This window comes from Protopterus annectens, chromosome 7.part0 (genome assembly GCF_019279795.1).
Source record: "Protopterus annectens isolate FY-2018-M chromosome 7.part0, PAN1.0, whole genome shotgun sequence".
Classification (NCBI taxonomy): Eukaryota; Metazoa; Chordata; order Ceratodontiformes; family Protopteridae; genus Protopterus; species Protopterus annectens.
The window spans coordinates 20209195-20233080 of NC_056739.1; the positions used below are offsets into that span (position 1 = coordinate 20209195).

At 41.6% G+C, this 23886-nt stretch overlaps 1 protein-coding gene across 4 annotated transcripts in view; it reads right to left on the reverse strand.

Moving 5' to 3' along the window:
* LOC122806216 (bile acid receptor-like) overlaps positions 1–23886 on the reverse strand; it is a 428707-nt gene that overhangs the window by 41224 nt on the left and 363597 nt on the right. The gene's annotated exons all lie outside the window — the stretch shown is intronic.

A 23886-nucleotide genomic window follows, 5' to 3' on the forward strand; every position in this document is an offset into this window, starting at 1 on the left:
TTACTCAAACCATCAATCAGCTTGAGCTGAACTGACTGAAAATCTAATCTGGGCACTAAGTCCTTCAGAGCTTTCCTGACATTGAAGAGAGCACTTTTCTGTGGGTTTTTGAGGACTGACAGTCTGCTTGTACTGTTCTTTTGCTGGGCAGATAAGTTGCCCTTGGGTAGAAAACTTCCACTTTTAAAAATTTATTATTTAAATGTACTTTCCTGGATAGGAGAATTATTTTTCTTCTAGAAGTTGTATTTTGAGAGACTGTCTCAAGACTTAACTATACTTTTAATTAAACAGGAACAAACTTTTTCTTATCAGTTCAAAAATTGTTAAAAACAGTTTTAAACCATTTTTTCCCATCTATAAAAAATGTGTTTATTTTCAGGACATGCAAAGTGCAATAAAGTGCTTTTTACTGAATTTTTGTATGAAAAAAATGACTTGTTACAACTTTAAGATTTTTACCGGCTTATGTTGCTTGTTTTCCCTGGAAAACAGGCATCATTTTTGGCTTGACCATGGAACAGACTACTGATCCCACAGTCAGTCCTTCTGATAGCTACAAAAAGAAAAAGTTAAACAGACTTTGCAACCACATCAGGCTAGCAGTTTGTCTCAGCCGCACGTGTGTGACTCTGCTGTGGCCAAAGCTGGTTTTTCAGACCACTCATCTTGTATCTCGGACCTCTGTGGTGCATCATCTACAGCTACTATGGACTGGGAGTTAATCATGTCTTCTGCAGCTACTGTGGTCCCCCTCAGTCAGCAAGGGAGAGCCATGCATGTCAGTCCTGGAAGAAGTAAGAGGGAAGTCTTCCCTGTTTAGTCAGAATGTTGTACCCATTCCTGGGGAAGCTGCTACTGCCATTAACAACTCTTTTATCCCAATTTTTCCAGAAAGTCTGAATCTCCATTTCTGTCTTTGGCAATAGTTAGATCTGATGTTGTCAATTTTCATTCTGTCCTCAACCTATGGGGTTTGTATCCAATCTCTCAGATCCAACTCAGCCGTTACAATAGCTCATGGTAACCAAAAACTCTCAAGCTTCTTCCTTACCTATAATGCACCCTTCCTAAGTACCTCAGCTCTCATTTCCTGCTATTCACATTAGATGTGGTGACCAGTTGCTGTTGAACAGATAAGTGAAAGTTAACAAATTTTTTCCCTTAAATATTTTTAACTAGTACTATAAAGTTCTTTTTTACTCGTTACATAGCTAACCTCTATCCCTTACCTAGCGGCTTCTTTTTTTTCTCTCATTTTTATCCCTTTCTTTTCTGTACGAAAGTATCTCTGAATACTGTTGTTAGTATTCTCCCCTTTATACTTTGTGTAATCTTTCTTACCATTGTTGGTATTCCCCTTTTACTTTTTTTCTTAAAAAAAAAATACAAAAAAAAAAAAAAAAAAAAAAAAGCTTCTACTATTAAAACTATTTCTCTCTCTTGTTGATAGTTACAGGATGGCAGAGAAAGAAAAGGCTGGATTTAAAAAGTGTGGGAAATGTAACCACAAAATGCCATACTTGAACTCCCATACACTTTGCGTTTATTGTTTGGGACCCGTCCATCTCCAGGAATATTGTTCAATCTGCCACACGTTCAACCATAAGGCGCTGGTTGAAAACAAAAACAAATTGATTCTTAAGGTTTACTGCCTTCAGCTTTCAGTGAGGCACTCTCTGAAGCTGCTACCCCAGAAAAATAAAAAAAGGGCAAGTCAGAATCTTTAAGCCCTTTCTCTTCTTCTTCGAAGGCTTGTGAAAAATCAAAGAAGAGGCCTATCTCAGTTCTGACTTCTCCGTCGGATCTGACGATTAAGAGACCCAGCCTTTCAGATCCATCTGCTTCTTTGGACCTGAAAGTTCAAACAAGACACTCTATGGATCAATCTCCTACTTCAGATCCATCTTCAGATAAGACAAAGGATTCCTGGGATCCAACGCTCTTGGATCCGACACAGAAACCAAAGGATGTGACTACAAGCCTACCTGCTTTACCCAGGACCCAATATTCACTGTCATTGGATCTAATTCTGTTTAGAGTACCTTCTCACTTTTTGTAGAGGCTAAAGTCACCCTCCGTTATGTCCACTTGTTCTTCTAGGAGTTTGACTGAAGATGATGTGGAGAGACTGGTGAGAAAAATTCTCTGGGTGCAGAGTATGTCAGGGGTCTCCTCATCTCCTACTCCTTTGGGTCAGAAGTCCCAGTCATCTACTACCCCTCTTTTGCTTCCTCCTCTAACTTCATTCAAAGCTTCAGATTTCTTGGATATGAGTCATCTGGCTCCATCTGCATTGGATCCGAAGATTCCCCTATCATTGGATCAAATGTCTGCTCTGAGTTCTTTGGTTCAGTCAGAGTCTGAGACTTCTTGGAGTTGTAGCTGCTTTGTCAGCTCTGAGCTGTTGGACTCAATTTCAAAGTTTTCAGAGCCATATCTGTGCCTCAGGGCTTCGGCTTGGATAAGCTCGGCTCCGGCTTCTGCCTTGGGATTATCCTCACAGCCAGCAGGGACTAGGATCCATAGGCTTGCCCTCTTGGATCTGGAGTCCTGTCCCTCTCAGAGAAGGTCAGCCTTTGAGGTTTTGAAGAGAGCCATGTCTGTTTCAACAGCTCAGATGGTTCCTACCCTCTCGGATCCTCAGCCCCCCAACCTTGTTATCTCTGCTTACAGAGTCTCAACCCTTTCCTCTACAGGGACCGCGAGTACCAAAACCCCAGGCTTCCCAGCAGGGTATCCCCTCTTCTTCTGAGACCTTCCCAGAGCATCCCACTGAGGAGGTCCCTAAGAAGAAGGTGTGCAAGAGAAAGTACTTGTATTTCCTGGAGGAATCCGTTACTGAAGACACAGACTTTGATGAGAGTGAAAGGTCCCAAAGGTCACATCCTGACATCCTAGAGATTCTAAAACAGAGAGGTGACTGGAAGCCCAACAATCCTTTGTCTGAGGAGTCCATGTACTTAGAAGCTTTTGATATCAGCCTGTCTACCTCTTGAATAACTCCACCCACCAATGAGTTCATTGAATTGATCTCTCAGTGGGATTGATAGGTCCTCAACACCATTGAACTGATTCCCCAGAGTCCAGACAAAATTATTACTGCTCCTGAAGACAAGCAATTTTGGACTAAAGGTGTGCCTGTGGATGCCATGGTTGTGGTGGCTGCCACAACAAAGGAACTAGCCGAGGAAAGTTCCTCTATCCATCCCCCCAACAAGGAGTCTTGGGCAATGGATAGGTTCAGGAAGCATGTCTATTCAGAGACCTTCTCCTTATAGTCCATGAACTAGGCACATTTCACTAGGTTACAGAGGGATTTGATTAAAGAGCTTTCAGATACCCTCTCAGGATCCATTTCTGAGGAAGTACGGGCCACTGTTACTTCTTAGTTGCCTACCCTCCAGTCTATTTCTAACTCTTCCATGTGGCTCATTTGTCATGCAGCCAAAGAAATGAGTAGAGCAGCGGGTTCAGGCATTTCCATGAGGAGGCATGCCTGGATGCGTTTGTGTGACTTTAAGGAGTTCCCATGAGACCTGCCTTAAAAAATAGGCGGGTGCGTTATTAGAGATGATTGGATGCAAGATAGTTTAAATATTTCCCCCTGAATAGTGTAGGATTATCTGAAGAAGGGTTAGTACCCGAAAGCGCTAAGGATTTGACAATTGTTTTTACTGAAGCTTTTTGGAATTTTATTCATTGATCTTATCCATCGATTTTGTGTTTTTATGGATGCCTGTTGCTTGAATTAAATTTTGAAACACAGTGGTGGTCTGCAATGTTTTATTTATTTTATTTGGACTGTGAGGTGCATATAGCAGAAGTTTAGTGAGGTCCCTACATTTTGTTCTTTCAAGTGTAAGTTCATCTCCTTTTGACAGGACATCCTTATTTGGCACTAAGGTAAAAGACACATTGTCCAGGTGTGAGAGAGATGGGAAGACCCCTTTCTGTGTGGGCATACATTACTCCACTCCTTAGAGGTCCTCCTCAAGGAGTCAGCAATGTAGTGGAAAAATGTGGTTCAGGCATTTCCATGAGGAGGCATGCCTGGATGTGTTTGTGTGACTTTACGGAGCCTTTCAAGTCTAAGTTCATCAATGCTCCTTTTGACAGGACATCCTTATTTGGCACTAAAGTAAAAGACACATTGTCCAGGTGTGAGAGAGATGGGAAGACCCTTTCTGTGTGGGGATACATTACTCCACTCCTTAGAGATCCTCCTCAAGGAGTCAGCAGTGTAGTGGAAAAATGTGGTTCAGAAAAGGGTCTTTTCAAGGCACACATAAAAATAGTTCCCCCAGGGGCAGGGGGACCTCTAATGGTAGACGCTATCCTCACAGCAGAGGAAGCCCGCAAAATGAAGGGTCCACAGATACTTTCTTTGGCAGAACCTTCCATCGCTCCTGAATAGAGGTCCAGTTTTACTCCTCTGGAGGCAATTGGGGGTTGACTTTCCTGCACCAGAAAGCCTGGGTAGAGATAATATCAGACACCTGGGTGCAGAGGATCATTTCCAGAAGTTATTTTATAGCATTTTTCCCTTCTTCCTTCCCATTGCAGGAAAATTCCTGATGCTCCACCCACTCAGAGGGAACAGGCAGCTATTCAAATACAAAAGCTGCTAGAAAAAAGAATCATCCAAGAGGTCTCACCAGACCAGAGACAATCTGGAACTTACTCAAGATTTTTTTTAGTGTCAAAGAAAATATTGGGACAGCAGAGGTTAACCAGCTAGCTTACTTTAAGAACAATAAGAGAAATGTAAATGAGCTGTTAAAGCATTAACATTTTACCCCACAGTGCTGAATAATACCAGAATACCTTAATAATACCTTTGTTAGCTTAGTGAAAAGAGGGGAAGCCCCAGACACTGCCATAAACGTTTAGATGTGTATTGTAGCTGTCTATGCTAAATTCCTGCCTCGGATTCAAAGGGGGATACTGTGAGAACCTAGAGTCAGGTGACCAGATGAGGTCATTCTGCAAGCCATCTTGGATATTATAATTTACGGGGAGTAATCTCTGAGTATTGACTATTCTGTTATGGGAAACCTGACTAGAAAGACTGCTCATGTATTTCACTGTGCCTTGCTCTATCAAGTAAGTTATTAGGGAATCACAACTATTCTAGATTCAGTCAGGAATATAGTGAAGCTTAGTTTAGAGATTGTTTTTTCTTTGTTTGTATGAGTCTGTCCATCAATGTTATTTTCAATATTTCCTGTGAATTGAACTATGTGGTTTACTGTAAATATATATTTAGTATTTTTGCATTATTTTATTATTTATTATTAAATATAATTAAACTTTTCATTGTGGCTGGTCCTTTTTAGAAAATATTTAAGCTTTGAGACTAATTGCTTATATTTATTTGGTGATAACTCTGGCCACTCCTGAAACCCTTGTTGTTTGGTCAGCATTACCATTTGTATTATTACTATTAATAACTTCACTCAGCATAATTGGATATTTTTTTAAGAGCCTTATAGCAACTGACTGGTGGCAGTGAACCTTCCTTATAGTCTGGGCGAAGTTGGTACAACGGGTAATCTGCACAAGCCTTTCCCAGGTGTGTGTGTGTGTGTGTGTGCGTGTGTGTGTGTGTGTGTGTGTGTGTGTATGTGTGTGTGTGTGTGTGTGTGTGTGTGTGTGCGTGTGTGTGTGTGTGTGTGTGTGTGTGTGTGTGTGTGTGTGTGTGTGTGTGTGTGTGTGTGTGTGTGTGTGTGTGTAAATTAAATCTCAATGAGTGTGTGTGTTAGCTACTTCGGGCAGGGACACAAGCACTGGTTTCACAGTGCCAGTGGGGAGCCTTAGTGGGGACCTGAGAAGAGGCAGATAGAGGCACCCAGACCCTGGCCTGAGTGTGTGTCCTGTGTTTTCTTAAGGGAAATTGTGCTTGATGCAGAGAAGTCTGCATCTGGAAATACTAAGTGTATCCATTTGCATTCCAAGTACATGTCCCTCTCCAGTGTCAGTGGTAAGGATTCAGGCTCCTTGATTACTGACCCTGCATGGGGACGTCACATATTGGTGAGCATTGCTGACATATTAATTGAACTCCTGTAGCCTGTAAGCAGTTGTCACTAAAAAAAGGTGTACTCTCAAGAAGCCACAAAACAAACATTCAGAGTTTCATATCACAGTACTTTTATTTATTTACGTTTTGTTAGCTTAGTTAGTCAGGGAGAGCAGGCAAGGATGTCAGCAGAGGATTATGGCAAGCAGACAAGGTAACAGTTGGCTGAGACGTGCCAAGCCAAAGGACTGGTGCATGCCAACTTGACTAAAGGGGAAATTATTGCAGCCTTAATAACAGTTGCAGCACAAACCAGCAACCAGGAAGACAATCAGTTTGGCATTAGGGATTTACAGCTGTCAGAAACAGGGCAGTTCAACTTTTCCTCAGAGGACTTAAAAATCCATCTGGAGTTAGAGACTTGAACTGGAGGCCAAGCATTTGAGAAGTAGAGGCAACATGACAGGGAGATGCTGACTCTTCATCAGGGTCATGGAGATAATGGGGAAGGGAATAACAGAACCCCAGAAGCAATAAAGGTCAGTAAATTTCTGCCACAATTTACAGAGGGTGATAATTTTGATAGTTTTATTCATATAACTGAAAGGGTATGTAAACAGTAAAATGTTGACCAAGGGCTCTGTGTACAGTTCCTGACTCCCTTACTCCACGGTAAAGCTGGAACTGCTGTTTCTAAATTGTCTGATACTGATACAGTTAAAAATGTTTATTGGAATGTTTTAAGTTAACCCCTGAAATTTATAAAAGTTTCATGAGCATAGATGCAAGGCAGATGAAAGTTTGTGTGATTATATTGCTGAATTAATCACTTATTTTCATAGGTGAGAGGTGGGTGAGTGGGTGTCAGGCTGTCACTTTTCAAGGGGTGGCAGACCTTTTGGTGAGGGAACAAGCCCTTAACACTTTGCCTAAAGATATGAAAGTCTGGTTGGCAGATAGGGAATGCAACTCTGCAGATGAGTGGGGAAAAGGGATTTCTGCTTAGCAAACCCCTGCATCACTGCACAGGAAAGGGATATCCAGTGATCCACATGGATATAAAGGAACCCATCATGGGCAGCCTAACTGTCCCAACAGACTCTGCCAGTAACAGGGGAAGCCACTAGTTTAGGTACATGGCCAAGATTAAGGGTTAAATGCTTTAAATGTAATGAGTGGGGCCATATAGCATATGGATGTCCACTGAGGCAAGGTGGGGAACAAAATGCGGGGCAGCCAGCAAGTGGGAATAACAGAATGCCAGTGGTAAGTTGTCTGGAGGCAACAGGATTACCAAACTACCACCGGACAGGCCACTGCCAAGAGAGACACAGCCTCTGATATCTGATATAACCACTGTGAAGCCTGCAGTGGTTAAACAGGAGCAATACTTGCTTGGGCAGTCCACTCCAGTCAGAGCTTTAGGAGGGATCCCATTCCAAATGCCTTTGGCCAGGGTTCATCTTGACTGGGAGGGTGGAAAAGGAAGCCAGCAAGTAGGTGTGCTTGAGGATATCCCTGCAGATGTTTTTATAGGGAATGATTTTAACAATGCAGTACCTTGTGCGCATGCAGTGACAAGCAGTCAGGCTTGGAGACAGGCATGTGGGTCTGGTAGTCTGCTGGAGACCCAGACAGACCACATCCCTGATGCCAGGACTGATGATGTGGCTAATTCAAGGAGGGAGCTACCCTGTAGCAGGGAGCCTGAAGATGAGCCATGGCTGCTAGTAGGTACTGATGTTCCCTTGGACAGGGTGACTTCAAGGACAGAGGTGTGTGGTAGTACCCAGGCTGACAGTGAGACACAGCTGTCAGACGATACCAGACTTCCTGTGGAAAGGGAGCTGGGAAAAGTCACAAAGATAGAGTTGAGACAGCCTCAGGTCTCAGACCGTACATTACAAGGCTTGAGGGAGGTAGCTAGGGCAGCACCTGATAGTCAAGAAAAAGAGGAGTCTGTATACTGGAACAGTGAGTTACTGTATAGAGAGTGGACCCCTGAGGGAGGGCTAGAAGGTGAGGTAATACAGTAGATGGTAGTACCCAGTACCTACCATCTGGCACTTCTAGCCATAACCCATGGCATTCTGTTTGCAGGTCATATGGGCATAAAGCATACCAACAGACATATTATGCAGAAAATGTATTGGCCTGGGATTGCCAGGGATGTAACAGGGTACTACAGGACCTGTGAGTAGTGCCAAAAATAGGCAAGGCAGGAGACAAGGTCAAAACTCCTTTGATGCCTTTGTCTGTGATTGAGGAGCCATTTCAGAGGGTAGCTCTGGATATTGTGGGACCTCTGAGTACCCCAGGTTCCACAGGGAAGAAGTATATCCTAGTGGTAGTAGATTATGCTACTAGATACCCTGAGGTGGTGGCTCTGTCCTCCATCAAGGTGGAGAAGGTGGCAAATGTTTTGCCAGAGATTTTCAGCAGGGTAGGTTTCCCAAGAGAAATACTGACTGACAGAGGTGCCAATTTCATATCAGACCTGCTGGCTTGTCTGTGGGAGTGCAGTGAAGTGAAGCACCTAAGGACAACCCCCTACCATCCCCAGACTAATGGTCTTGTGGAGAGGTTAAACTCTACACTAAAGACCACGCTACAGGCATTTGCAAACTAGTTTATGAGGGGGACAGATATTTGCCCCATCTGTTGTTTGCTTACAGACAGGTACCCCAAGAATCCACAGGTTTTTCACCCTTTGAGTTGCTGTATGGGCATAGGGTGAAGGGACCTTTAGATGTGATTTGTGATGAATGGGAGAGTGAGTGTGAATCTCACAAGTAGTCTGTTGTGGCATATGCCCTAAACCACAAGAAAAGGCTTAGGAAGCTCATGGGTTTGGCCCAGGAGAACCTGACAGGAGCCCAACAGTAGGAAAAGGTCTGGTATGACAGGATTGCTCGAGAGAGAGAGTATGCTGTGGGACAGCAGATGATGGTTCTCATTCCTGTCAGACACAATAAGCTGCAAGCAGCTTAGGAGGGACGCTTCAAAGTGGGAAGGAAGGTCAGTGATTTTAACTACATGGTAGAACTGCTATGCAGAAGGCAGGAGTACAGACTGTACCATGTTAACATGATGAAGCCTTACCATGACAGGGAGGCCCTTGTGCTAAGTATTTGCAGTGGATGGCAGAAGGAGTATGAGGTAGATCTGGTGAATGATCTCCTCAGTGAGGTTCAGACTGACACCTCAGTGTAAGTGGTAGTAATGTCCCAGCAGTTATCTCCTAACCAGGTTCGAAAAATCCGAGCAGTGTTAGAGGAGTTTGGGGACATGTTCACTAGGAAACCAGGATGTACCCCCCTGGTGTAGCACCATGTGGATACAGTACCCCAAAGATCTATCAAGCAGGCAACTTACTGAGACTTACCTGAGTGAGTCAGACAGACTCTGAGGGAGGAGCTACAGGAGATGTTGGAACTGGAAGTAATCCAGGAGTCCAGCAGTCCCTGGACCTCCCCAGTGGTGCTGGTACTAAAGAAGGATGGCAGCACCAGGTTCTGTGTGGACCACAGAGTCAGATGCTTACCCTAGCCTTAGATAAGCTGGGTGGGGCTAAATATCTGACCACTATTGATTTGACCAAGGGCTACTGGCAGATGCCCTTGACTCCCAATGCTACAGAAAAGTCAGACTTTGTGACTACTTTCGGCTTGTATGAGTTCATGAAGATGTTCTTTGAGATGACAAATGCCCCGGTGACTTTCCAGAGGTTGGTAGATCATATCTTAGCAGGAGATTATGCCCTTGTTTACTTGGATGATATTGCCATCTACAGCCATTCCTGGCAAGAGCACCTCCAGCATGTCAGTGAAGTGCTGGGCAGGCTGCAAAGGGCATGTTTGACCATTAAGCCCAGTAAGTGTCAGGTGGGTATAAGGTCTCCTACCTTGGACATAGAGTGGGAAGTGGGAAGATCAGGCCAGAACCTGCCAAAGTGGAAGCCATTAAGGCGTGGCCAGCACCGTTACCAAAAAGCAGGTGGGGGCATTATTAGGGACAATGGGATACTATAGAAAGTTTGTTTCCAATTATAGTGCAATAGCTGCTCCCCTCACAGACCTGAAAAGGAAAAACAGGGTAGATAAGGTAGTGGGGACCGCAGCATGTGAGCAGACATTCCAGAAGCTTAAAGGAGCTCTGGGGGACTCCTATGTTAGCCAGTAAAGATTACATCATATAATTTGTTGTACAGATGAATGCTTCAAACCATGGGGTGGGGGCTGTACTTAGCCAGGTTTCCTCAGAAGGAGAAGAGCACCCAGTAGTATATCTCAGCCATAGATTCCAACCCAGGGAGGAATGTTATGCAGCTGTAGAAAATAAATGTCTAGCCATGGTACGGGCACTGCAGAAGCTTCAACTCTGTCTGTATGGAAGGAAATTCACTACAGTTACAGACCACAATCACTTTACATGGCTACATAGAGCCAGCCAGCAAAATGCTAAGTTATTAAGGTGGAGCTTAGGATTGCAGGTATACAACATGACAGTACAACACTGTAGTGGGGTTAGCAATGCCAACGCAGATGGGTTCTCAAGATAGGGAATGTGGTAACATATTCCCAGATAGGCTTATTTCTCTCAAGCCACATTTCTCAAGGGTCACTTGAAAAACTAGCTTGAGTCTTCGAAAGAGGGAGAGGTGTGACAATAGGAGGTAGTGCCAGCCATGCCAGGAGAAGTAGGGCAGTGGATATATGACTTGTGCCAACACAGCTAGCTGGAAATTTTGTAAATAATGATATGTCATTTGTATATCAAACTGATTTGTAGAGATACTTGTGCTGAAAATGTATTTGTGAGGTTTGCTTGTGTTAAAATGTATCAACAGTGCACCCTGCTGAAATGAAAATAAATGTACATATATTATCATAACTGAATTAGATGTATATGTTTTAAAAAAAGATACTGGGACAGCAGAGATTAACCAGCTAGCTTACTTTAAGAACAACAAGGGGAATGTAAATGAGTTATTAAACCATTAAAATGGTACCCCACAGTGCTGAATAGGACTGGAGATGGTGGGTCTGGAAGAAACTTTTGTTCATTAACTCAGTAAAAAGAGGGGAAGTGCTAGGCACTGCCATCAACATTTAGATGTGTATTGTAGCCATCTATGTTAAATTGCTGTCTCAGCTTCAAAGGGGGATACTGTGAGAACCTAGAGTCAAGTGACTAGATGAGGTCATTTTGCAAGCCATCTTGGATGTTATATTTTACAGGGAGTAATCTCTGAATATTGAGTATTCTACTTTGGGGAACCTGACTAGAAAGACTGTTCATGTATTTAATTGTGCCTTGCTGTATCAAGCAACTCATTAGGGAATAGTAATGCTAGATTCAGTTAGGAATATAGTGCAGCTTAGTTTAGAGATTGTTTTCTTTACTTGTTTGAGTCTGTCCATCAATGTTATGTTCAATATTTCCTGTGATTTGAACTCTGTTTACTGTAAATAAATATTTAGTATTTTATTGTTCTTTTAATTTTATTATTAAATATATTTAAACTTTTCATTGTGACTGGTCCTTTTTAAGAAATATTTAAGCTTTAAGAGTATTTGCACACATTTATTTGGTGATAACTCTGGCCACTCTTGAAAGCCTTGCTGTTTGGTCAACATTATCATTTGTAGTAATATTAACTTCAGTCAGCATAATTGGATAACCTTTTAAGAGCCTTATAGTTGAATCTGTCTTACAGTCTGGGCAAAACTGGCAGAATGGCTAATCTGTGCCATTCTTTCCCAGGTGTGTGTGTGTGTGTGTGTGTGTGTGTGTGTGTGTGTGTGTGTGTGTGTGTGCACGCGTGTGTGTGTATATGTGTGTGTGTGTGTGTGTGTGTGTGTGTGTGTGTCTGCGTGTGTGTGTGTGTGTGTGTGCGTGTGTGTGTGTGTGTGTGTGTGTGTGTGTGTGTGTGTGTGTGTGTGTGTGTGTGTGTGTGTGTGTGAAAATTAAATCTCAAAGAGTGTGAAAGCTACTTGGGATAGGGACATGAAACACTGGTTTCACAGTGCTAGTGGAGAGCCTTACTGGGGACCTTGGTAGACAGAGAAACCCAGACCCTGGGCTAGGTGTGTGCCCTGCATGCTCTTAAGGGTGCTTGATGCAGAAGGTCTGCATCTGGAAATATTGAGTGTATCCATTTCTATTCCAAGTGCTCATCCCTCTCCAGTGTCAGTGGTGAGGATTCAGGCTCTTTGATTACTGGTCAAGCATGGGAATGTCACAATATACAAAACAAATCTAATATGGTGGATTCACTCCAATTAAATTCTACAAGGTCATCTATTTATTCTACCCAAGCCAAATGTCACAGTGATGATGGACACTTCCCAACTAAGCTGGGGCAGGCATCTTCTGGAGAAAGCAATCCAAGGCACTTGGTTCCCCCACAGAGGTCAGCTTGCATATCAATGTCCTACAGATGACAGCAGTGTTTTTAATGTTGCAGGCTTTTCAGGATGCTCTCCCCTTGGGGACGATTGCAGTTCAAACAGACAACATGTCAGTAGTCTGGTACATCAACAAACAAGGGGGAACCTGATCCTACCCCCTGTATCAAGAAGCTCTCAGATTGTGGCAAAGGGTGATCTAATCCAACCGCTTTTTCACAGCAATGCATATTCCAGGGAAGTCCAATGTGATGGCAGACAAACTGAGCAGGTGCGTTCTTCTACTTTATGAATGGCCCCTCAATTAAAATGTGACAGAAAGGATATTCCATCAATGGGCTCAGCCTTGCTGCGATCTTTTCTCCTCTCCCCTAAACAACAAATAAAGAAGCTACTTCACCCTGATCCCCACTTGTGGGGAGTCACTGAGGGATGCTGTTTTTCACAATTGGCTCTTTGATTTCATTTATGCCTTTCCAACGGCTCCATTAATCCCAACATTAATGCAGAAAGCAGCCAGGTTGAACAGCAAAGTAATCCTCATCGCACTATATTGGCCTCGACAGATTTGGTTCCCGTTCCTTTGGCCTCATTTACTTCACCAACCGTGGATTCTGAATCCAACTCTAGATCTCCTGTCTCACCTGATGGGCATGATTCACCCAGATATACCCAATCTTAGGCTGACTGCCTGGCTTCTCTAGTTCCTTTAATACCTGACAAGCTATGCTCTCCTCTGCAGTCCAACAAATACTCCTGTCTTTTCATAAACCAACTACATATAAGCTATACTCTAGTAAATGTAAATTGTTCACTGGGCACTGCAAAATGACACTGACCCCTTCTCTGCTCTTACTCATCATATTCTTAGTGTTTTAGCCCAACTTTTCAAAGAAGGGTTGTCTTCTTTGACTATCAAAGTCCAATTAGCAGCAATATCCAATTTTCACTTTGGTTTCCAAGGTTCTTCATAAACTCTGCAAAGTTTTTTTGAGAGAAACTCACCTTTTAAAGCCCCCTTATAAAGACCCTACTCCCCCTTGGGACCTAAATTTGGTGCTGCAGGCTATTATACTTTCAAACCAGCAGCTAAGTGTGATCTTAAATTCTTTCTTTGAAGACTATTTTCTTGGTAGCCATAACTTCTGGAAGAAGAACTTCAGAAATTCAAGCCTTGTCTTCCCAACCACCATATTTGATTTTTCACAAAGACAGAGTATCTCTCTTTACTAATCCATCCTTTTTACCAAAAGTGGTATCATAGAAAAATATCAACTTATCAATTTACCAGTATTTTTTCCAAAATGAATACTTGTTACATTTTATTATTTATTTTATTTATTATATTTTGACATTTGTTTACCAGGTATGTCCGACTAAGTGATAGCCTGTTCTCAGTGGAGGCTGGGAGGAAAAGCCCCATACAGAACAATTACAAATAAAGTTACAAAATCAGTTGCAAGCAAAGAGCAACACCAATTACAGGAGAAATTTTTACTCATATAGAATACATCTTGGAAGTTAGATTAAATACAAAATAAGAGTCAACAGGTCTATGTAGTCTAACATAAAGTGGATCTAAGTAGGAAGGGAAGAAGATGCCAAAGATAGTAGAAGTAGTTACAAGATAGATATATAAGGTAGAGAAACAAGGTGTCTGGATGTGTGAGTGTGTAGCCAGGGTAAAAAGAGAGGTAGTGAGAGCATTTAAGATTAATAGAGTAGGAAGATGAAGTAAGCAGACAGAAACAGCTGATAGAAGGATGTTAAGCAGGGCTATTGGCATGAACAAATCCAGGAATTTTGTTGGGTTTCCTTCAATACTTTTTTGAAGCTATGGGTATTGGGCTGATTTCTAATGTTCAGTGGAAGTTTGTTCCAGGCTAGTGCAACTGAGCAGCTGTATAACTGTTGCCCTACTGCTGGTTTTGGCTTATGGGTAGATAAGAGAGACTGATCAGAGCTCCGAAGATAGTGGGGGGAGGTAGAAGGGAAGAGATGGCGAGGCAGGAGGAAGGATTGTTAAGGATGAAGTGAATTACGGACATTTGGGGGAGTAAGAGTAATTGGGGGAGTTCTAGGAAGTGTAGAGTTTGTAGAGAAAGGCAGTGATGACAGTTAAAGGGTTGGTTAGTGATGAATCTAGTAACTTTGTTGTAGGTTAATTCAAGCTTGGCCTTTAAAGAGAATTGTAGGTTGGTCAAGATAGGGGAAGCATAGAAATGGGTGGAAAGGAGAAAAGTGTAGACAAGAGAAAGTCTTGAGTCATTTGTGAGGAATTTTTTATTTCTGTAAAGCAGTCCTAGTTTTTGGTGTGTCTTCTTTATATTAGATGTTCACAGACAATAGCATTTTTACCTTCATAGAACCACATATATCAGGAAATCTAACCAATTATTTGTTTTCTTCTCAGATATTAAATTGGGTAAACCAGTCACCAAAGTAACCGTGTCCAGATGGCTCACCAGTTGTATTTCTTTCATTTTTGATTGTTTGGGCATTGCCTTACCAAAACCTTTATGAGGTCATTCTACTAGAGCAATACAACTTCATCTATCTTCCAGTCTAGAGCTTCTATGAATGACATTTGTGTAGCAGCAACTTGGGCTACCTCCTCATACCTTTGTTACTCAGTGCAAATTCTATCTGGTCTCCAGGGGTAGAGCATCATTCAGTTCAATGGTGCTGAGGAACATCCTTTCTTGAGTCCACCCATGATCTAAGGTAGCTGGGGACTCTGTCCCATAGGTTGAGGATAGAATGAAAATTGAGAACATCAGATAAAGAAGTTATGTACTCACCATAATGTTCCACCTGTGTTGTCCATTTTCATTCTCCCTTAACTCCCCTCCCAACAGCCCCCTACCTTTGAACTCTTACAGGAACAAATGTTCTTAGGTTGGTACTTCCCTTATACTGAGCTCCAGATGTAGTCTCTCTGGATCCTTCTGATATTTTCTTTTACTTCTATTAGCAAACAAGATCTGAGGTACTTAGGAATGGTGCATTATGGGTAAAGGAGAAGCGCAAGAGTTTTTTGATTACCATGAGCTATTGTAACAACTGAGTTTGATCTGAGGGATTGGATCCAAACCCCATATGTTGTGGAAGAATGAAAATGGACAACACATATGGACGTTATGGTGAGTACATAACTTCTTTTTTCAGACAATTGGGTTATGAAGATCATTCATCAAGTTTACAAATGGCAGTGGGAGGAATTTCCTCCTCTCCAGGGTGTAATTCCTCATTCTGCAGATCAGACTTCTCTGTTTCCCCCTGACCTTCAACACATTCTGTCTCAGGGAGTGACAATACCAGTAACTCCTTCCCTGGTTGGGAAATGTTTTTATTCAAGGATGTTTTTGAAGCCAAAGAAAGAAAATGCCTGGAGACCAATTCTTGATCTTTCCTACCTAAACCAATTTTTGATAGTGCTCAGGTTCAAAATGCTGTCACTTCACAACCTGTTACCTCTTCTTTCCCATTTAAGTTTTTCATTAACACTAGATTTAAAGATGCTTATCATCACATTCTATTCATCCAGATTTCAAGCATTTCTTAAGGTTTTGAGGGTTTGGATCCCATTATCAGTTCTCTGTCTTACCTTTTGGACTCTCTACTGTACCAAGAGTGTTCACACAGTGTCTAGCTCCAGTTATAGCTTATTGCAGCCTACAAGGTATCCACATTTTTCCATAATTAGACAACTTGCTTATATTTACAGAGTATTTTTCAAATTGCCAGGAGTCACTCTTGAGTGAGAGAGCTCATACACAAGCTGGTTTCCAAAAGAATATAAAGAAGTCTTTTTTGACTCCATCACACAAGATGACTTGTCTCAAGAAGTCAACCAAATTTAACAGGTATGACCTCCCCTTGATGAAACCAAACTGTGTGGGATCGAGTGTTTGGAGGTTGCCAATATTCTTGTTAATGAGGTCCATGATAATCCTTTCCATGGCCTTGCAGATCAGACTAGTTAGGCTGATGGGTCTATAATTTCCTGGATTGGTGGATGCTCCAACTTTGTACAAAATGATAATAGTGGCTGTCATCCACTCAGCTGGCATGATGCCAGTACTCAGGCTTTGGTTGAATAGGGTGCCTAATGATGCTGTAAGTTGCTGCCTTAGTTCATGTAGGATGCAGCCTAAGATGTTATTGGGTCCCATGGAGGCTGTATTTTTTGCCTTTGAGAGGGCAGTGATAACTTGCTCCCTAGAGATAAGGGGGGGACAGGTGCTGGGGATGTCCTGATTTACTGATGGGGACAGAGGGGTGAAGTTTTCACTGAACCTGTCTGCCAGCAGGTTGGCTATATCTACTGTGTTTGTGTATGTGGTGTTGCTGACCAGCAGTTCTGAGCAGATCTGAATGCTTCCGTTGAGATTGCAGATATATGTGAAGAAGGCCTTATGATTTAGATGTTGCCAGTTTGGACATGAAGTTTGCTTTAGAAGATTTCACTAGTGCTCTTATTTGCTTGTTTAGGCTAAGGAGAGATTGCTTCTAATTAGGCACCTGCTTCTTCTTGTTCCTGAACAGCAATTTTTTCCTTTTGTTATAGAGTTAATGTATTGCAGATATCAACCAGACAGGTTTACTCTTCCTTGAGGAGGAGGATTTTGTCTTGTCAGGTATTCCTGATTCCATGCAGCTATATAAATGTTGGTATAGTACTTTGGTGCAGGTTTGGACATTTGTACCAGTTCCTATGGAGAGGAAGGGGGCTGTGAAGCTGTTTATACTTTCCCTCAGGAGGTTGTAATCAGCTTTGGAGAACTTTTTATGTTTGACCCTAGCTAGGGTAGGGTCGTGGGAGATGGTGACTTCGAAATACTACTTTCTGGTCGGATCTTACCAGGGAGGATGACACTGTAGAGATGTTGCAGTGGTTACTCATGTTGGTTAATACCAAGTCCAAGATATTATCACCTCTTGTGGGGGTTGCGACCAGCTGGTCATAGGTATTTGCATTGACAAAATCAAGCAATCTCTGGGCATTTGTGTTCTGGCATGAGTAGTTCTTCCAATCTATGGTTGGATAGTTAAATTTGCCCAGGATCAGGGTAAAGGGTTTAATCTTGATTGATTCGAAGAGGTCTAGAAAGGTGGAGTGGGCATCTTGAGTTAAAGTTGGGGGCCTGTAGCTAGCTATGATTTGAAGGGTCTATATTGGATGATCGAACTTTCAAAAGTTCGAGTGTCATATGGTCGACACCATATGATCGAATTTTTGAAAGTTTGAATGTTTTAATGGAGATCTCCGTACAGCATGGAATGGGAAGATTTCCCTTCTCTGCACTGTAGTGCAATCTCGGAGTTTGTATACTTAAAGAGTGGGGGGTGTAGGGGGTGTAGGGGGGGCTTGTCTCCTGCTTAAAACGTTCAGGTAGGTTATTTGTGTAGTTTATTTATTTTTTATTAGATATTTGAACTTTTAAAAGTTCGATCATATGGTGTCGACCATATGACAGTCGAACTTTTGAAAGTTCGATTATCTAATATAGACCCTATTTGAATAGGCATTTTGTCAATGGTTAACTGCACCTGGAATGTCTCCTATGCATCACACTGTTTGGCCAGTCTGGAGGTGTGTATGTCTTTAATATATACCAAAACTCCACCTCCTTTTGTTTTTCTGCCCATGAGTTGGGGTCTGAATGTATGATAGGATGAGTAACCTGGTATGGCTGGGGTGAACTCCACAGCTTCGAACCAGGTTTCTGTGACTGCATAAATGTCAGCATCTTCTAGGGTTAAGAATGCTTGCAATGAGTGCAGTTTCATGTTCAGATACCTAGTGTTTAGCAGCATGACCTTTAATTTGCATTTTGATGAAATTTTCACGTTGGTTGTTTTGACCTCATAGTATTGCCTAAAAAATGGTACTATAGGGGGGAGGCAAGAGCCTTTGCCAGAAACCTGAAGCCCAAGGGAAACAGATGCAGGCAATCTCTGGCAAAGCATCATGATCTGTCAATCATGTCTTCCCAGGCTGTCAGGTACTGGATCCCCTTGGAATGACACCAGAAACCAAGCCAGTTGTTAAAGTCAACCATTTTCTGTTTGTATTGAGGCATCATTCTGGGTGATGGTAGAATGCTGCTTAAGGCTAGGGGCATACCAGCCTGGGACACATATTCAGCGAGCTTGATCATGTCTCTCTTCATATAGTCCAGGAAGGTATATGTCTTAAGTCATTCATGCCAACATGGACTGTGACGGAGTCATAACAGTACCTGTTGTTGAAGGGTCTATATTAGAACAAAAAAGACCAAATGTTGAATGGCTTAAAACTCGAAAATACCGTTCATCGAGGTGTTTTTTGTGAGATCGCAGTACAGTGAAGATCGGAAAATTTGCCCTTTCCTCACTGTAGTGTGATCTCGGAGTTGGTATATATAATTAGTGGGGAGTGTGGGGGCACAGCCCCCCCTCAAAAGCTATTTCAATGAATGGCATTTTCGGGTTTTAAGCCATTCGACATTTGGTCATTTTGGTGTTCTAATACAGACCCATTGTTGAGAGGCTTGAGTGCCTATGCAATATGGCAGATTCAAGCACCTGACAAACAACTAACTGACTTTCTCCTTATTCAGCCTGGTGAGGAGCACATCTGTGTGTCTCACAATTGGGTCTCCTGTGACTAATATTTAAAGTTTGTGGTTAGGTCTTAGTGGCTGTGAGACACAGGTGTGTGGACTATATATGGTGTGTGATGTGGTGGACTGTGGAGTTCGCATGTGTTTTTGCCTCGGAAGTCTCTTTTGCTTGGGTACATTTTTTTTTGAAGGCCTCCGCATATGTGGGTGTGTGTTGTATAGGTGTGGGTGGTGTTTGAGGTGTGGCGTTTGCGTTGACAACCTTCTCAGTGCCAGATATACTGGCTTGTGAGGGAGAGAGCATAGACTCTAGGTTCTTAATTTAATTGCATCTCTCACAAATTGTGTTCCTAGATGGTAGTAGTAGAGGGTTTTCGGTGTACATGAGGCAGTTGCTACACTGTCTCAGGATGCCCATATCAACCAGACTGGCAGGAGATACCATAAGAAATTGTCCATCCATATTTCTCAGAATCTGAGGGACAGACCACAGAGAGCTAAGGGGGTAAAGGGTGGAAGGTCTAAGATGAGTACTACTAGGTGATCACACATAGGCTACTAATGGAAAATTTGTAGCTGGACTACCTGGCAATGGGTTAACAACAGTGCAGTTGCAGTGTGCGACACGCAAACAAGCCCAAATCACCTCAAACACAGGGTTTAAATAACACGAAATAGAATATTCTAGTAACACAGAACTCTAGCCAATCCTGCTTAGACCCTGCTCTCTTTACCAATCAGCTTGTGCCAGACAAGGTCCAGGCAGCCTTGCTACTCTCACTAGCAGAGAAGATAGGCCCCTACCAACACAAGATGGCTGCCAGAAACACAGAAGGCAAAAACAAACAGCTCTGGATGCAGCAAACATGTATCTAGACTATGCTACTCAATATAAGGGTTATGAACACAGTAAAACTCACAGAAAAGCACAGATTAGCCACTTACAAACAAAAACAGAACTCACAGTATGAAAAAATACAGTTAAACAGTAATGAATTGCAGTAAATAGCAATGAAGTACAGTTAAACAGTAATGAAATGCAGTTAATCAGTAACTTGCTTTAAAACAGTGTAATGTGATAAACTAGCTATAAGGCACATATAAAAATGATAAGCAAGTGCAAATGCAATAAAATAAGTGAAAATAAATGAAAAAGCACTTAAACTGGTTTTGGAGCCTTAAGAATTTTGTAAAACGGCCCAAAGATGATGCACCTCAGCACAGGTTGGTTCAAACAAGCATCCAGCATCTCATTAGAGCAAACTTGTGTGGCAGGCAACGCATTAGAGCAAACTTGTGTGGCAGACAAGTGGAGCAGGAGTACCTCATGAATGGAAACTAGATCACAGGTGTCTTCCAAAATGTATCTATCTTTGGGGAATTCCTTAAGAATACTGCTCCAGAACTCCATGCAAGATGGCTTGGAAGCCAGATGCCTTTTTTTCCTAGTACAGGAGTATTCCTGTATACTTTTACACTCTTTCCACTGGTATCTAGGATACTTCAGCTGGTTCAGAAGGAATCCACAAAGGTAACTGTGGTGATTCCCTTCTGTCCCATGCAACAGTGGTTCTCTCTTCTTTTGAAAATGGCCAGGGGCAGTTACCACAAGATTACTCATAGAATGGATCTACTTACACAAAAACAGGGTTGTTTGATACACTCTGACCCAAATCAACTTCAACTGACTGCCTGGATGATGGGGTCTTAATTCCCTTTAGGCAGCTGTTTACTGCGGACATGCAACAAGTATTAATGGAGGCAAGAAAGCCTGCTACTAGAAAATCCTATATTAGCAAATGGAAGAAGTGTTCTAGTTGGTGTCAACAACATAACCAGCACCCATTCAGGGCTAGTTTTTCTCTAGTTTTACAATATTTGCAAATTACTATCTTATTATCTTTCTTATTCTTCCATCAAACTTCATTTGTTTGGCCATTTCTGCATGTCTGCTCATGGATCACCCTCTTTTAATGCATTTTCACATGGAAGTGTTTTTGAAATCGGTTTTGTATAAAAGAACTCCAAGAAAAACTGGTGGCTTGGTATCTTAATTGTGTGTTAGAAAAACAATCACTTGCTCCAATTGAACCAGCTCATTGGGCTAACATGAGGTTTTTAACATGGAAAACCATTTTACTGAGTGCTTTGACCGCTGCAGGTAGAGTATATGAGCTACAAGCTCTTATGTTGAATCATCCCTATCTCATTTTCTACAGAGACATTGTTTCTTTTTAGAAATAATAATCCTTTTATGCCTAAAGCAGTATCCAGTTTTACTTTGACCCAGACTATACATCTCCTAATTTTATTTCCTGAACCCAAAAATGAGGGAGAAGGAGTATTCCATACCTTGGATGTTCACAGAAGGAACAAAGTCTTTCAGATCTTTGGATCAGTTGTTCATTTCTTGTGAAGGTAAGAAGAAAGGACAAATTGTATCTAAACATTATTTCCTAAATGGCTGTCTCAAGCTGTTACCCTGTGTTACTCCCACCACAACAAAACTATTCCAGGCAGGGTCAGGGCTCATTCTAAGACTTTTTGGAAAGGGTTGGATTCTAGAAGTATTCTAGAAGCAGCAACCTAGTCCTCTGTACATACTTTTACAAAACACTATAAGCTTGATTCCCTTTCTAGGTCTATATCCAGCTTTGCTAGGACCATTTTCCAGGAGCTTCTGGACCCCTTCTCCTTCCATCTCTCAAATGTTGTAAGCTCGGTTACTCTACCCATATAGATAAGGCTACTGCAGCAGTGATCAATATGATGAACATAGTATAGCTGAGTAAATAAACTTACCACAACAGTAAGATCACCACTGCAGCAGCCGCTATCTTCCTCCACCCCCCTTAATTTTCTTTCTTCTTCTTTTTTTTTTTTTTGAGTATGTTGTTTTGTCAGGATGTGTATATGTGGGTCTACTTTGAAAACCCGATGCCCATATGATCGATGGTCATATGCCCAAGACGAAAATACCAAAACTTGAAAATCCTGAATGTCGACTTTTTCCTAGGCTAAGTAAACACTTGCCCAACATGCCCTTTTCTCCACTGTCGTGCAATCTCAGAGTTGATATATATAATTAGGGTGGTGTGGGGGGCATAGCCCCCCCCCTACATAGGTTGGTTTTAATTACCTTTGCATGAGTTTCATTTATGTTTGGGCAAATGTTTACTTATCCTGGGAAAAAGTCGACGTTTGGGATTTTTAAGTTTTGCTATTTTTGTCTCGGGTATATGACCATCGATCATATAGGTGATGGGATTTCAAAGTAGACCCATATATGTATGTGCATATGTTTACTGTTAGTGATGTCATCTCAGGGCTAAACCTCACTTTCTCAGTTGGCATGGAAACTCTGAAGGGCTTGGTGCTCAAACCTTTTTTCAGGCAGCTCAGCTGAACTACTTAAGCCACTTGACAGTCTGAACATGTGAAAGGTACTCTGAAGCTTTGGAAACTGGACAGCTGTTAAATCTTTGGCAATATATAACCCGTATAGCTAAGGCTGTTGCAGCAGTGATCATGCAAACATCTACTGATATGGTTAAGTTTACTTTCACAACTGTACTTTCTGTAACTAAAATCTGTTTTAATTTTGCATATGTATAGACGCATTAGAAAATTATTATAACATCATAGTAATGATCAGAAATTTAACTTAAAAATCATGTTTATAATTCACAGATTTTATCTCATGAAAATAAAACTTTATTTTTTTCAGAACTTTAAATATCTGGCCCTGTAAGAGGGAAATTAACTACATTGATATTTTGATAAGAAAAAGGTAGTGTAAGTTTGGAGTAATTTACAGAAATATGAACATGCTTAACATTATTAGTCTGACCTAGCTTCCTTTCAACAAAACAGGAAAGCTCTGCAAAATATATCTAAAGTGGTAATGAAGACAGAACAGGTTAATATGATTGACTTCATCCTATAATTTCAAGATAAAGTGTAACACGTCAAAAAAGCAGTGAAGGGTTTACATAAAAACAGACTTTTTTTGTTGAATGAATACTAAGTGTTAACAGTGTGCTAAAATGTCATTAATAATATACAGCCCTGTGGTATGTAATATTTCTTGCTTTCCTTTAATTACTAATACATGGAACAAGTATACTATGTAAAAGTATTAACTGTTTATATTTTCTTTGCTGGATGTAGATTGCGTTTTCCCTACAACTCAGAGAGCCAACTGCCTCCCATATGGTAAATGTCCAGTACCCAGGTCCACTGTTATAGTGTCAGGACTCCCATGTACACTGCCTACAGCTTAATAAGGTTAGTAGTCCATGTCATACATTTCAACTTCTTAATACAAGAATTTTGGGCAAAGCCACAAGTAATGGGAGGCTAAAGGCACAAAGTAAAAACAGTTTGCAAATATTACTCCTATACACTTACAAAGTTCACAGAATAGTAGTTTTTGTATTAGCATTCATTTTCTGTGGAGTATGAAGTCTGTAAATACAAATGTCAGTTATTTAGTGACTTCAGTCCTCAAGATTTTGTCAGAAAATCACAAATTCTATAAGGAACAGACCAAAAATATGAGGCAAAAATCTGACAAGCTATGAAAATCTGAGCATTTAAGGGGTATGATCCATGTGCTACAGGGTCAGTCAGAAAGAATAAGACTTCTTCTCAGTTGGAGGGTACAGTTTGAAGTTCCACTGTGACTGCACATTGATGGACACTGGGGTAAATCATGGCTAGGCTTCCTTTAACAAACAGTGTATGATCATCAACATATGAGGGCGGTGTGAGTGTGTTGGTGTAACTGCACACTCACTGCAGAGTTAGATAGCAAAATGCATACAGAAACATCACCTTTGAGGTT